Below are 16181 nucleotides of genomic sequence, written 5' to 3' on the forward strand. Positions count from 1 at the left end.
TATATTAATACACCAAAATCAATAACATGCCATAGCTTTCAGAAGTAGTAATAAAACACCCTAAAATATTCCCAGAATACTTCTATAAATTATTTGTTCAATGTACTTATGTTAAAAAGGTTGTCAGTTACAGTGCTCTGAAAGACTCTAAAATAACAAGTCATCGTATTTGTATTTGATAAACCCCTGCTGTTTTGGGTCAAAGAGGGCTCTAGAATGGGGGGGGACAAAAATCATTATTTTCCCTAATAAATAAATTACTTGCCTATATTTCATGTATCACTAAAGCCTGCCAGTATCGAGGGCTTAAATAATAAATAGCAAATAGCTCCATTCATTTATTAATAATAATGCATCTTTTCTTCCTCTTACCATATTTGCGGGCAATGGATTGCACAGTAGTCATGTGGAAGGACAAATAGGTGGGCCACTGGGAACATTTAAAATTTTCCAGTTTAAGGTGAACTTGTCAGCACTGACAGCCCTTTCCCCTTCGTCCGTGTGTTGTGGTGCCTGATCTGTGTACTCTCAGTGGTAGGAGCTTTTGGGCTTCAAAACTATAAAACCCTTATCAGTTTGTACATGTGAGCGTTTCTAAAATGAAAACCCATTTTCAGTTAGTGATCACAATACCTGTTCAGCCCTGTTCATCAGAGCATGGAGGTACCTCACTGCCCTTGGCAGGTTTAATGTTCGTAACACCTTTGGCAGGGCAGCCCAATCCCTGCCTTTGGTGGCAAAAAAAGGCATTAGGCAAGAAAGGTGCAATAAGTAGGAGGCTGAGCCAGATACACATCTCTCTTACCTTCTGCTAACCAAAGAAATATGTTTTATTTGTGACTGTTCTGAGCATAAACTGCTCATTCCCTTTCTGACATAATCCACATCTACGTCAACGTGACTATTTTTAACAGTCATTCCCTCTTTGATTTAAAGCAAAATAAAACATGAGCAGTTTACCAGAGAGGTGAGAGTTTCTCAAGCTCTGAAACCACCAGGCAAATGCCCTCCTCCCATAAGCAGGGTATCGCAGCTGATTGCCAGTGCAAGGAGAGGCACAAATATGTACATGAGTCCTAAATACAGTTCTTAACATCACCAGCAGCCCAGCCTGTAGGGATAAGCGGATGAGCACAGATTTCAACCTCATGCCTTAATCTAACATCTTCCATGGAGAGATAAGAGAATTCAAGCACAGGCACACAGATGACCACACCCACCACCAGTGTCCTCCAGAAGAAGAAAGGGAGCTGGAACCTCTGTATTCATGCAGGTCATGGCATCATCATGCCTGGTGATGGAGAATGAACTCCTTTCTTTGTCTCAACACCCAGTGGGAGCAGATGGGATGTAAGCAGCCTCATATTAACTACAAAGTGACCTTGGTCGCTTACCTGGAGAGCTAATCTTTTTCAAGGGTCAGGAAGAAAGTACTTCGTATTCTCAGTGTCCCTTGACCAACACATAGCCATTTCTGACAAAATAAAAAAAAATAAATAAACAGGAAAAGAGCAAATGCATCAACCATGCCAAAATCTGGAAGCTCACAGCCTTGGATGGGAGGGGCTGCCAGCATTCCAGCTTGCCACTATTAAGAAGAGCAAGTATGGTGGCACTCAGTCCAGGTGTGGGGTCTTCAAGAACATGCCCTGCTACCCTCCAAAGAAATTTAATCACTCAGCCAGCTACAGAAACTCCACTTCCAACTACCTACAGAGTGCAGGCTTGTATTTAAAGCAGTGTATTTCTTACAGCCTTGCCCACTGTGAAGTGCAGTTATGTTTTTCCACAAGATTTAGCTACAGGGCAAAAGACTTCAAGCATCTAAAAATACAGATGAGAGATCCGGCATGATACTGCTGACCCAGTCTAATAGGACCCTTGATAGCCAGATGAGTTGGGTCACATCCTACCTCTTGTCTCCTTAAGCCCACAGTGCCACTGGCTCTTTTCAGACCTAAGTAAATTGCTTCTTTTCTTTTGGCTATTCCTTAAGCTACCCTAGGCACCGAGCAAGGAAAGTAAACACATGGCAAAGGCACAATAGGCAGAACGGACTTGATCTTTGTTTAAAGCACGGGGTCAGCTCCTCGCTGTGAGCAGATTTTCCTCTTTGGAAACAGGTTCATGTTTACGTTTTAAGTTCCAGCAACACGCTCTGGATTTTCAACATGTGCAGCACATCTGCTCTAGCCCAGATTTATGAACAAATCTGCATATAATTGTGCTGGGCTAGGGTGTTGTTGTTGTTGTACTCCCACCCCCACCCCACCCCCCCTGCATATATACCCACCCTTTAAATAAAATGGTTTTGTCCAGGGCTGTATAAACCCCTGATTCCAAGCCATATAATTTTATGGACAGGAAAAAAAAAAAAAAGTTCTTTTGTATTGCACCTGAGCTCATTAAAACCTCCAAATTCCATAATTTTACACTACCATGTGCTGCATATTGTATTTAGTACCTAGCAGAGTAATTGCTTACAGTCCTCAGAGTGAGTGCACATAAGGTGGAGAAATGACGGAACAGGTGGGACAGCCACCCTGTGCTTGGCAATCGCAGGTTTACGTCCCTGCACAGCTGATGTGAAGCTGTGTGGATGAACAGTTCAAAAGCCTGGATTAGGGTCCTTTGTTAGTCCTGTGGTGGGTGCCAAGTCCCAGACATCAGCTCCCAGTGAACACAATGGCTTCTGTAGCAGAGCAGATAAAACAAATAAGCATGTGGGATACAGACTGGGAAAAGGGAGAAGCCAAGGATAAGAGGGTCAAGGCGAAAAGTCCAAAATGCTGGAGGAAGTGGCAACTTAAACAACTTAACGAGACATCCCAAGAGAAAATAACCCTGGAAAATTCAAGAGAAAGTGAGCAGACAAGAACTCTTCTGTGGCAACATTCAAGGTTTCCTAACTTGTTCTTGAGAATAAACAAGAACTTTTTATGCATCTCCACAAAGGGAATGATGTCAAAACAGCTGTTTCTAAATAAAAGTGTTTGCACACTCGCTGTCTCAGTGAGCAAAGACCCTGTGAAACTGCTTTTGCCACCATGTCTTGACTGTATGAAGATCATATGGAGTGGGAAGAGGAGAGAAAGGTGAAGCAGATTTGCTATGTGGTCACACACACTCTGTTCTGGATGACTGTGCTCTTTGGTGACCAAATCTCCCTCACTTGGCATTAAGGGTTTGTTCAAGCACTGAATGGGATCCAGTTGCAAAGGCCTCTATGCTCAGTACTCCTGCATCCTAGAGGTGTTTGTCTCAATCCATGGGCTACCCAGCCTGATGTCTCAGGATGGATTTAGGTCTCCAGCCTGTAAAAGAGAGAGTTTTTAAAAAAACTCCCCATACATGGCTTGCTCAGGGGCACACAGGAACAGTGTAGCAGAGCAACTCATTTTAGCCATGGCTCCCAAGTCCCATCCCTGTGCCCTAATCTCCAGGCTGGTATCAGAGCTGCTGATAAGCTCTGAGTGATTTCCTTGTGCCTGGAACTGTAAGTGTGCTCTGCTGGAGATTCTCCACTGTCTTATCAGCAGCTCTTCAGATAGTTAAGATTAGGAAGCCAGAAAAAGACAGATACTGTGTTCACAAAAATATTGTGAACAGGAGTTGACTGAAACAGGCATATGCTGATGTGCCCCTACAGAGACAGTCCTTACAGGTTGTACTTACTGGCCTGGCTTCCTAAGGAATTAAAAAAACCAAAACCAAAACAAAACAAAAAGCTCTTGAAATGATTGAAGTGGGTCAAAGACTAATATTTTGGTAACACATAACTGTGCTTAGCCTTAAATGGTGGGAAAGGTGGAAGGCTCTAACCTCAACATTAGGAAACTTCTGACATTTAGAGTTTCAGAAGTCTCTTAGCTAGGAACAACTTGTTTCCTTTTTTTTTTTTACTGTAGTCCCTCTTCATTTAAAACATATAATGAATGTGAACAGTCATCAGTCTGTAAATACTGGTTTTAAGTTCACTAGAGCTTTGTTGAGATATTCCTCCTAGGTAACAAGTCTGTGGCTCATTAGTCCCTCATTAGCAAGATAGAAATAAAGACGCAAAAGGAAAAAAAAACAACCTTTCTCCAAAGATATTGTTGCAGTCTAATTGCCTGCAAGGAATTCTTAATAATGTTTACTAATGCCTTTTCAGCATTGCCAATTTTATAATGTTCCAGATGTGACGTTGCTGTTCCCTGCTGTGATATTACTAAGTCTGCTAAGGCACCTACAGTACTAAGTTTGCAAAGATTTTAGCCCCATCTTATGTCACTGCCATGAAACAACATCCATTGGGGCTTTCCAGCATCACATTTGTACTTTTGAAAAAAATTAGCAGAAAGCCCCTCTCTGATCCACTGTTTATACAGAATTGAGTAAATTCAGTCACAACCCACACTGGCTGCAGCCAACAGCCTTACCCTGGACATCAGCAGCACTATCAGATACTCACAGTTCAGCCACGTTTGCTTTCCTCTTTTTGTTTTTGTTTTTCTTTTAATATATTGGTTTAGCCTTTATGACATTAATTGGTTCCTTATTTATAGAGAGATATCTTTTGTTTGGGATATGATTTTATACTGTAAGCAGCATTTGGAATATAAAACAAGCAGATGTTTGCAAGGATCTGAAAGCAAGGCTCGCAGCATCAACAGCGTGTTATATTCTCGCTTTACAACCAAGCAAAGGAACAAAGTAAGCAGCAAACATGCAGTTTTGAAACAACAGAGCTTTTAACCTAAATTTCTCTGAAGTTTCTTGGTGTTATGGGAACAAGCAGGCTCTCCACCTGAGTCAAATTTGTATGCCACTGGGAATATGTAAATAAATGTCTCTTTTGGCTGAATTTACTAAGGAAAGAAAGCTTGTGAGATCATCATGTTTGTCATTCTTTCCGTTTAACAACTTGTGTACCTGCTGGCCGACTTCAGCCAATCTGAAAACAGGGTGGAAATCTCCATGATATCAAATTCCTGGAAAGAAATGGGTAGAAAAAAGGGTCAGTATTAGTGCTTCCAGGAAGAAAGATTCTGTGGTGTGAGCACTCTGTCCATATTTGGAAGGAATAATAGAATTATAGAATCATTTAGGTTCAAAAAGACCTCTAAGGTCTTATATCTGACCTGGTTCATTGGTTGAGGGATGCAAAACTCATTTCTTTTTCTTAAATTTATTGCCCTGCTCCTAAAATGATGGCTCTGTCAATTAATGCTAAGGAGTTCCTTATGCCTGTCAGACTGGGGTAATATCATACCCACGAGGGCACCCTGCACTCCTCTCTTTTCCCAAACCCAGAGAAGAGGGACATGCAACAGTCTGACCACCTTGGCTCATGAAGTTAAAAAGCTCTTGCTTCCAACTCTGAAGGTCCCCAGTTCATTTTCCCAGTATGTCAGCCAAGACGGTGGTCCTCACATTTGCACTCTTTTAATAGTTTCAAGCTTACATCACATTCCCCTCTATTTACTCTTTTTTCCAAGTTATATATATATATCCTTAGCCTTAATCACTGCTCAGCCAAGGGCTCTTCAAGCAGACCCAAATCTAGTGATCAGTGGAGCCAGTGGGAATCTTCCTACAGACTCCAACCGACTCAGGATCATAAAGTCCTGAACCCACATCTGCAAGATCTGGAGGCATTCCAATATGGATTCAGATTGGACATCAGCCACTCAGGCCCATCTTAATTCGTAAATCAACATACCCAACTGACTTTCTCTTCTCTGGAACCCCTCCAATTTGTTAATACGTTTCTGTTAACGAGGTGCTTAGAACTAAGCACAATATCCCCAGTGCAGTCACATGAGAGCTGTTACATTCCTACTTCATAATGTTATGTCTCCACATATCCAGGCCAAAATTGCACTGACTTCACCAGCTACCATGTTTTGTTGCAGCCTTGAAACCCTCACCCTGTCACTCTTACCCTCTGGGAGCTGCACTTCACCCCACAGGTAATCGTGGCACGGTCAGCAGGACTCCTCGCTCAGCGCTGGCAGTGAGGGCAAGGAAAGCAGAAACTGGTCCCAGAGAAAGAATTCGTGTCTAGATTTTTGAGCTGATAAACTGAGACAGCAGAATAATTGTAACAATGCCATCCTGCTGCTTTCCCGAGCAATAATCTATTTTCCTCATTGGGATAAATGATTTGGCCATCAGTCTCCCGGTTTAGCCATTTGGGAACTGGATTATTGCTTCATAAACTGTGCAACGCACTCCTATTACTGTTTAATTGCACTGGGCAGAGAAAGGGGGAAAAAGATTTTGCAATTTCAAATGGAAATCTCCCAGAAGCACTCTCTTTCTGTGTTACTTTCCTCAATAGTTAAGGCAGTGAACTGCATTCCAATCCCAAATTTTCCTTTGAACAAAGAACGTAATTTCTCTTTATACACTTCTACCAGTGCAGCTCCTTTTTCCAGCACACTGCTCCTTTCCTGGACCTGGATGTCCAGTGTTCCTTACCACCTCCTGTAGTGAGGCAAACTCCAGGCTTCTAGGCAAACATTTGCTGAAAAATCTCAGCTACATATTATGGTCTGAGTTTATATCCCAATTTCCTCTCACTAACAGCAGAAGCTGTCCTTGAACCTCTTCATTCCTTCCATTCTTTCTGTTTTGCTTGTTGCCTGCAAGCTGTTCAGAGCAGTCACTGCCTCCTGTTACACAAGGAACCTCCATCCAGCACTTCAGTAGTGGGTGCTCCTGTAATTGAGGCATATCCTGTCTCCCAAAGCAAGAGCTGAGGGGGGAAAAAAAGGGCCTGGTCTGCAATTTTTTTATTCTTAGACAGTGTAGCATTCACTCCTGTCTCTAGCATGTTTTCCAACACTAATCTCCTACTCTGACACAGCATTGAGAAGTCAAGATGAGTTCAAAGAAACTCAGTTCAGTTGTTTGAGAAAAGGCTGAGTCCCTGTTTTCTAACTATCTAACACTGACACTTGTTTCTCTTCAGGAAGCTGGAGTAAATATATTTTAATAATATTTCTTTCTAATTTCAGGAGTTAGTGGTTGAAGTGTTTTCATCAGAATGATTCTCAGCAAAAATATCTTTCAAAAAAACATGGAAATTTTTGCCAGCCAAAGCATTTAACCTAGTCAGTTCTTTTTACAGACTTTTTTTCCCTATGAAAACCTGAGTTTCTGGGTAAAATGTTTTCCCTTACCAAATTCAGTGTTTGCTTTTCAAAATGTGGCTTTGTAAGAAGTCTGAAAACTGATCCCGAAAGATGAATTTTAAAATTTTGATCACTGTAAGTTTCATAGGAAATACAAAACAAATAAAAACAAAGTTAGGAAACTTCTCTGAGCACAAATAAAAAGGAGTTTGATGGAACTAAATCTTAGTGTTTTAAAAATAAAGCTATTTTTTACCTCTGCAGAAAAAAAAAAAAAAGAAAAAAAAAAAAAAAACCAACCAAAACAACTAGGAATTTCCTGGGCTTACTGTGTCCCAGACAAGCCTGAGAAGCTGCAAGCCAACTTCTCCCTTAAGCATTGCCATGTGTTCTCCCACACAGGCCCACCTCTTTGTGCCAAAAACCTGTCCAATTACCTATCCCCTGGTAAACCATATCTTATCATTTACTCAGGCTTAGTGCTTACAGATTGTTCCCGTTGCTTTCTATTAATCAGGCAACCAGACGACCTTTCTGTTAAACTGTGCATCCGATTGCAGTAAGTTTTCTCCAAAACACATCTGCCCAATTTGTCCAGTTCATCCATCACTACATGGTGGCAAAGAGCCTGTGAGCTCTCTGGGGTTGCACCTGCAGCACCTGGCCAGGGAGCTCCTGTCCCTTCAGGGTTGCAGGTCTTAACTGCAGTTCACAGGTACTCTTCTAATACCAATAAAAAAACAACCAACAAATAGGGGAAATCTGTGACCATGGACAGCTTGAGCAGAGGAACTGCAGAAAACTTATATTTTGATTTTCAAAGCTGGCAGTGCCTTTCTACAGAATATTAAGCTGTTATCACAATGGAAGGGAAAATATTTGGCATTGGCAGTTAACTGTTTGGAGGTGTTGATTTTAACATGCTGCTACACTGTGACACACACAGTGTCTTTAATCATAGACCAGGTTGGATGATCGTGGAGGTCTTTTTGAACTTAAATGATTCTGTGATAATGTGGGGAAGCAGATCCCTCTGAAAGGAGGCCCTGAGGTGGATGGAATTGCTGACTGTGGTATGGTGACAGCCCACTGTGCACACTGTGGTGGCAGGGATCTCCATGGGTTTCAGCTCCCTGGGATACCAAAGCTCGCTGGCAGGATGTCCGGCCAACAAGGAAACATGCTGGTATTTTTAACAGGAGGTTAGAGGGGTGAGAGGCCGGGACAGCAGCAGGTCAGATGAAAGGCTTGGCAGGCCAAGTTATCAGACATGCTTTCCTCCAGCGAAATTCCGGCTGGAGATCTCCTGTCAGGCTCTCTTCTCCTCTCCGCCGTTTCTGGGACATGCCCTCCTGCCTCCCACACAACTTTGCAGTTTCCAAGGAGACCGCATGCTGCTCACCCCGCACCTCGGCACCGGCGACCGAGTGACTTCACTGGGTCAGGGAGCCCATAAAGCAGCGCAGCCGAAGCGATAGCGCGGCCGCCTGACTCACGGCGGCGTTAGCGAATCCTAAAGGACACGCGAACCCAGTGATGGGCTGCCCGGTTTGCTTTTTCATTAGGGCTGTTACGATGAGACCTAGACATGGTGTCACTGCTTGGAGACAGCCTGGAGGAAAAAAAAAACCTACTGAGGGATCGCAGGCTTCAAAGAGCCGATTCCAATAATCGTGTTGCTCAGTTTCCTGAAGGAAGATAAATATGAGAAGTCGATTTCATAATCGTGACGGTATAAAAATACACTAAAAATTCAACATTTATAACATCGAGTAAGTTCACACCAAGATCAAAGATTAAAAATTGGCTACATTCCTACAAGTATGAAACGTATCAATTAGGTAGCGCAGCTCAGTGTCAGGAGATGTGAATCTGGTGCCTTTCTTAGTCGCAGACTTCCTGAAGGATTTTGGAAAACCCATACAGGACATAAATTTCATAGGGTTCTTTTGCAAGGCAATACTTATCTCCACCTGAAAATTAGGCTCTGAAAACAGTTTTTCAGACTTCAGTCCATAAAAATATATCAGCCTGTAAATTCTCTCTAGGAACCAAATAGAAACTGAATTTCTGGATGTCTCCGTGTGTGTAGCCCTTACTGTTTCTGTAGTCTGAATTCCCTACATCTTAAGTAAGAACAGTGGAGTTTGTCTGACCGGAATGGAGTCAAAATAGGAATTTTAAAGTAATTATGAAACACATATAGTAACACAGAAAACAGCTAGATAATAGAGTTTCTGTTGCAGCAGTGTTGGAGAAAGTCCTAACTCAGGACCATAAGAGAAGGAAGCAGAAATAACACATGCATACAGCAGGATAAATCACAGGTACCAATTGCAACCCAGTGGATAAGGAGTGCTGGACATGGTATCCAATTTTCCCTTGACATTGTATCAGCCATGGCTACAGTAAGCAAAGGAGCAAAGGATGCCATTTACCCCAAGTAAAATCCACAGCTAGTTAGAAATTAAATACTTCAACATATCTTCCTGAAAAGTGCATTAAAAAAAAAACCCTTATACATCCAATATGGGAAAATTGAACATTCATGTTCAATCATGACAAATATGCTCCTTTCCTGCTGTTCAGGTTTTGTCTACACTGATGGTTGTAGGGAGCCTTGAGGTCATCTTGCACCAGCCTTGATCACAATCCTCATCTATGGAACAGCTCACAGCCTTTGTCAAAATCATTCTTCTGCTGCTTCTTGTCTACAAATCAGCCATTTATGAACAGCCTTCTGAGCTACTTCTAGGCATGTCTTTATGGGGTGTCTGCTATAGCCCAGCACACTTTGACATGTCCCAGACCAAGAGATAAAATGGAAGTAGCAAGAGGCAGAAATTTGATAGAATTCCAATTAATCTGCCTGAAAACAGTGGTCAGCAAATTTATCTGTTCCTTAGGGTAATTTTGCAGTGAGTCCACACTGTTAATGTAGGATTGAAGGTGTGTTGATGGGCTATATAAACAAATATCAAAATTTTTTAATAAGTGATTGCAAGAAGCAGATAACAAGTGCTTCCATTTGCCCTTTAAGAGCTGTTTCTAGGTATTGCCCAAACACAAACACTAAATGAATATTTCTCCCATAACTTCAATCCTGACTGACTTGTAATCTACATTTTAATATTTTGATTGTTGGACAACTGCGACAACTCACAGTGGAGAAACAGGTGAGCAAAGCATGTCTACAACATCAATATTCCTTAGCTGTCATAGTAAAGGAGGTGGTTACAATGAGATATTGAAGGAAAAACACCTATTTTGAACTTAAATAAATAGAGAGTTGAAGAGAAAAACAGTGAAGACAATCTACTGCACTGACATAAAGACTAACCTGGGAAAAAAACCCTCCAAAGTATTAATTTATTCCTTCCTTCTCAAAGGATTCACTTTAAAAACCTATATCCTACACTAAAAGTAATGAAGAGGAAAATCCACTTCACTCTTCTGCCATTAAGGAAACAGTTAATGGGTTCAGCAAAAGGTGGCAGCCTGAGACCTCAGGAGCTCCGTTTACTTTGCTAGTGACTAACATGTCCTTCTCAAATTTGTTGGATGAATTGTTTTTTTGAAGATAAAATACTTTTCTTTCCACTCTTCAAAATGTTGCTCCAGGAGTAGAGATTACCCAAAAAAATGTGCTGGATGCATTAGAAATTGCAGCCCCAGGAAAACAGCCCTTGATAGAGCAGATTTTCTCTCTTACTGTGAAGTTTCCCACGCTTCCCCAGCCAGATTCTGCTGGCCACGGCTCAGAGCCTGACTCTTGCTGTGAAAGTCCGGGAAGCTGGTTCATCCTTACAGCTCACTGACCCTGGGTGCCTGAGCTGCGAGGGGGTGCAGTGCACATCAGAAGACAGAGCCTTTCTCAGAACAGCCCCCCATAAGAGCTGGCACTGTAAGGTCCTCAGTCTCCTGGCACATTGGCCACTTGACAACCTGTAACACACCCATCGTTGTCATGCCTGTTTGAGGAGAGGAGAAATCTCACTGTCTGGATGGGGAACGAACACAAGGTCACAATGGAGAAGGCAGAAAAGGGAGCCCTGTGGCTTGGAGTCCCAGACTGTATCCAGCTCCCTCTTTTGTACATCAGTTTGCTCCTCCTCTTCCATCCACAAAAAATGACAGTGAAACTCAACTGCTTTGTCTGTAGGAGTCTTTCTGCTATGGCAACCAGAGGTAACACACAGTTATTCAGTTCTCACTGGCTCTGGAATCTGTTATAACCTTGTGGAAGAAACATGTCTTTGTAGGGCACTTACAGACATACCTGAAGGCACACGGTGCTACCAGCCAGGAGTGCAGGAGATGTGATCCTTGTCCTGCATTTTCCCTCTCTAAGAAACCAACTCATCCTTACTTTTAGGTCTTCTACCTATTCAGTGGAACCTTGTGAAATTTTATTACTTAGCTAATATCTTGCAAATTATTCTGGGCATTCCTAATGTTATCTGTATAAGGCAGAACTGTCTGGAGCTCTTATCGTGAATCAGGATCCCATTGTGTGCAGAAAAAAATGAGACCCTATAAACAGCAGCACAATGGAACAAACACTGGCACATCTGCAGATGCAGCAGTGGATACCATTTGAACCTCACTTTTTTCTGAAGTCTCCCACACCACATTCAAAATATTCTGCAAAATCCCTCTTCCTGTCCTGACCCCATGGCAAGAAGGAACACGGAAACCAGGGAGAGCAGGAAATTCCACTCGAATTCCAGCTGCAATCATTTCTGTGAACAGGAGGGACAAAATGCAGCAGAGATCACAGCAGATAAATGTCACATGCCCAAAGAGGCAGCTAGTAAAGAATAAGCTCTGGGAGAGGGTGCAGGTCACACATGGAAGTGGAAGCAGACAGCCCTGTTCCTTGCCTCATAGATTGTACATCAATATTAATTAGGAACTGTCTTTACATAAATAAGACTAATATTGCCAAAGGTGTCTGGTTGAATTTCTTGTTCCCAATGACAGCTGGATAGACCTTCACCCCAGTTTTTAGGAGGTGGGAGGAGAGACTGGAAATCATTCAAAGACTTTTTTAATCATTACTGCAGATCTTACTGTTATAGTTACCAGAATGAAATTGAGAATGCAAACCACATACACTTCTTGAGAACAGAAGAGGAAGTATCACAGTTTTGCTTTATGTCTTTCCTGGGCCTCTCTTGACCCACGAAGCTGTCCTGGAATACTTAGCCTTCTTCAAATGCAGGAAAAGTAAGCCCAGGAGCTTGAAATCAGTGCCAGCAGAAGACAATGTGTATCTTCTGATGTCATTAGAACACTGATTTAACTTCATGGTTGCCTTCTGATATTTTAAACTCAGACTCACAAATATTTAACTTCTGTTGGTGAGCATGTGTGTGCAAGGCAGAAAGAGAACTGCCTGATTCTTGAAGTGATGTGTGCATGGGGGTTTGCCATGTTTTAAATAGGTATCTTATTTAAATCAACACAGGGGAATGGTGCAAACTAAACACATATGCAGGTCTGAGAGGGAGTAACCACCCTGACTGCACAGGAGATACTAAAACATCTCTTACCAACTCTTCCAAGGCTGCTCCTTTGTACACTGAAGGCAATGGAATCACCAATACCCCATGGTCAATTTATCTGCTGGAAGACAACCTTTTCCATTTGGCAGGGGATGTTGCCGGGTTTTCCTCTGCCCTTTCCATTTGCCATCTCCCCAAAGGACTTGCCAAAACAATACAAAAAAAGGAGTCAACATCACTCAGACAAGTTGTCTCCTGCTACTATGCCAATAAAAATTACCTTCCTTACACCACACTTCCCTGAACCTGACATCTGTCCTAAATTTCGAGTCATACATCCCACTCTTCCATTAACATGAGTCATCCTACAGACGTCCTTCTGCTACTCTTAGAGTCATGTCAGAAAGAATCATTGACTTATTGTCAGCAGATTCATCCTACCATGTTAATGGTGTCTGCAGAGCCCTCTTCTCTGATCATCTTGTTCTTTCCTCCCCAAAAATGCTGGAAAATACCTGCTGAGCTGTAGGATGTCAGAAGCAAGGAAAGAATTGCCTGTCCCATACTGCTACTCTGCCTGAAGCATAAAGGCTAATTTGCCACATTTTGGAGTACTCTACCTTGAAGCAGAACAGATAAACAGCTTCTTCTCAGGAATTCACACAGCCTCAAGCTGCCTAAATAAAAGACCTCCTGCTAGTGATACTTTTGAGAATTTCAGGAAACATAAACGACTTTCTGTACAGAGATTGTGGGCATTATATACAGGAATCCTAGTTCCAGATGTTTAAGGGTAAAATACCAGGAGTTCAGAGTGGACAGTTGCATAAGAATAGAAAAGACAATGAATGTCTTCTGCCTTCAATCATACGCTATTTACAACCCTTCTGTTTTTAAAGCAAAGACCAAATGGGGAAGAGGCTTCCTTTAAGGGGCAGGGGCCATGGCAAGTCCTGGTAGTTGTTTTCATTATTCCATCAACTTGGTGTCTTGAAAGATTTATTAACTCATTCTCTTTCTTGGTCTTTTATTTCTATTTTTAAGTCTCTGATGTTGCCTCTATTCTCATGCACTTCACAATGCCCTTTCTGCAAAGTCAGTGGAGATCAGTCTCAGCCTTCATCTTTTCCACAAATGGGAACCTAAATGTTTGCAGAGAGAGGGGTGTCTGTGGTTGTGCTAAGATCCAGGAAGTCAAGCAATTAAGCCAAATGTTTGCCTAGTGTAAATCAGCCCTGAGACTTTACCTAATTTCTGATGGGAATAAGGAAATCCTTACAAAATCAGACTGCAAGTTAATATTGCCCATTTTCAGCAGGGAGCTAATTCTGTGAGGGAGGTGCAAAAAAACTTTCAAGGTCTGCTTTTCCTCTTAGAATCATAGAATAGAATTTAAGTTTGAAAAGACCTCAGATCATCAAGTCACACTAACCCAGCACTGCCAAGTCCACCACTAAACCATGTCCCTAACTGCCACATCTATGTGCCTTTTAAATATCTCCAGAGATGGTGACCCCACCACATGACTGGCAGCCTCCTCCAGTGCTTGACAAATCTTTCAGTGAAGAAATATTTCTAAAGATTCCCTGGTGCAACTTGAGGCCATTTCCTCTAGTCCCATATCCCCATAACTCCTTTCAGTCAGAACAATCTAAACACCATAAGACTGCCATGCTTTCTGCCTTCCCCAGTATCAGGGTTTTCTTTCTAGGGTGTTCTCTTTGGGTTCTGGAATGCAGTCATACTGTATGCACTGGAACTGCATACAAGAATCTCAGTGCATTGAGGAAGGGGGCTGCTGGAACCCCTCTGCCCTGTCTTGGCATTCACAGCATGGAAAGCAGCTGCCTGGAATCTCAGGAAGTACTCAGATGTGGCAAAAGAGGACCCCACTCAAGAAAAGCTGAAGATGGATGGCAGGAAAGAGGTCATCTCTGTGACTACTGGGGAAGGATAAAATAGAACAATACTCCCAGCACACCTCTGCTCACCATGGCTCATCTTTGTTTAGGAGGCAATGATCCCTTACAGTCCTATCCCAGACACAAAAGCATATAGTTGGGGCAATCACTGTGGCTAATTGCACACACACACAGAACTCAGTGCCCCGGGACATGCCCTCAGCCCATCCTCAGCCAGCTGGGGACTGAGGTGTCAGCAAGGTTCAGATGAACCAGTTCATTCCAAACCCTCACGGCAGTGGACAGCAGGCTGCCATGGAGCAGTCCCATCTCTGAGACAGACAACCACCTCGGCTATAATTAAAGATAATTATTCAAAGGCACCCTGTTCATGTAGCACTGCTCAGAAGCTCCCTGCATGAGCATGTAGGCAGTAGGGCTGTTTTTCTTCATAAAAACTTATGAGGAATGCTGAGCAGATTAACAGCTTTAATGACAAAAATTACCGCTTACAACACTGACTTCAAATCAAAGAACAATATCTGCAGACAGATATTTTCATGGTTTTCATAACAATTCATTATAGGTGGCACCAAGGGATTATATTTTTATTTCCCTTGTGTCATTTCTCTCAGACTCAGGTTCATTTCTCTTAATGAGGCAGTGGAAGATAAAGGGCAGTGAAGGCTCCTCCAATGCCTCTGCAGAATGTGAGGAGTTTAGGGGCAAAGTGATAACTGATCCTCTAAAGGAAAAGGGAGGGCTTGGAAGGGGAGGGGGAGAGGGAGAGTGATGGGGTGGGATGCTCTCTGCCATAATGAACTAAAATTAAGACATAAATTTTCCTACCTTTGTTACGGCCAGATCTAACAAAAGGGAATCAGTTCTTTAATGAAGAATGGATCGGTAGCAAAATTATTATCTAATTAATTGTAAAGGAAAGGGAAAGAAAGAGGAAAGAAAAAAATCTTCTCCTTAAAGGACAGGACTGAAAGTTCTTCTCATGAGCTCTCAGAATAGGAAGGAAGACCCTGAAACCTGGAAGCTTTCACTCAAACAGCAAGGCCATTCTTCACACATAGTTCAGGATGGCAAGGCAAAGGTCCAAGCAAGAAGAAATAAGAACTAAGCAGAGCTCAAAATGGGGTCCAGGATTTCCCTGGTAGTACCAGGTTTACTAGGACTGAGCAGAGGTTCCCAGTGAAACTGGATGGAAACTCTCCTGTGAAATAGTTTTCTGCTGGAAAATAATGTGGAGACAGAACAAAAGGGTTCCTGGGAGAGGGGACTCCTGGCACAGACTCAGAAGACCAGGAAGCTGTTTTTTTTCTAAAACCAAAAACATCAACCCAAATGCTTTAAAGTCTTCTGAGAACTAAATAAACTGAGGACTGGCATTTCCAATCCATGGAAAGGCTTCTCATTCCTGAGTTTTGTTCCAGCATTTGTTTCAACAATTTTGGTTTCCTGTGAGTGGGGTAATCTGTGTTTCAGCAAGTTCTGCCCATCAATTAGGGCCTCAGGGCTCCCAGCATTTGTGGGTCAAAGGGACCAAAAAAAAAAAAAAAAAGAGAATTCAGGATTTCCTCTCTTTTGGGAATTCCACTGGAGAAAAAAATTCTATTTGAAGGTACTCAAAAGGGGACAAAAGT

This window comes from Manacus candei, unplaced genomic scaffold, assembly GCF_025592945.1.
Source record: "Manacus candei isolate 608988 ecotype Guabito, Panama unplaced genomic scaffold, ASM2559294v1 h1tg000037l, whole genome shotgun sequence".
In the NCBI taxonomy this organism is placed as follows: Eukaryota; Metazoa; Chordata; class Aves; order Passeriformes; family Pipridae; genus Manacus; species Manacus candei.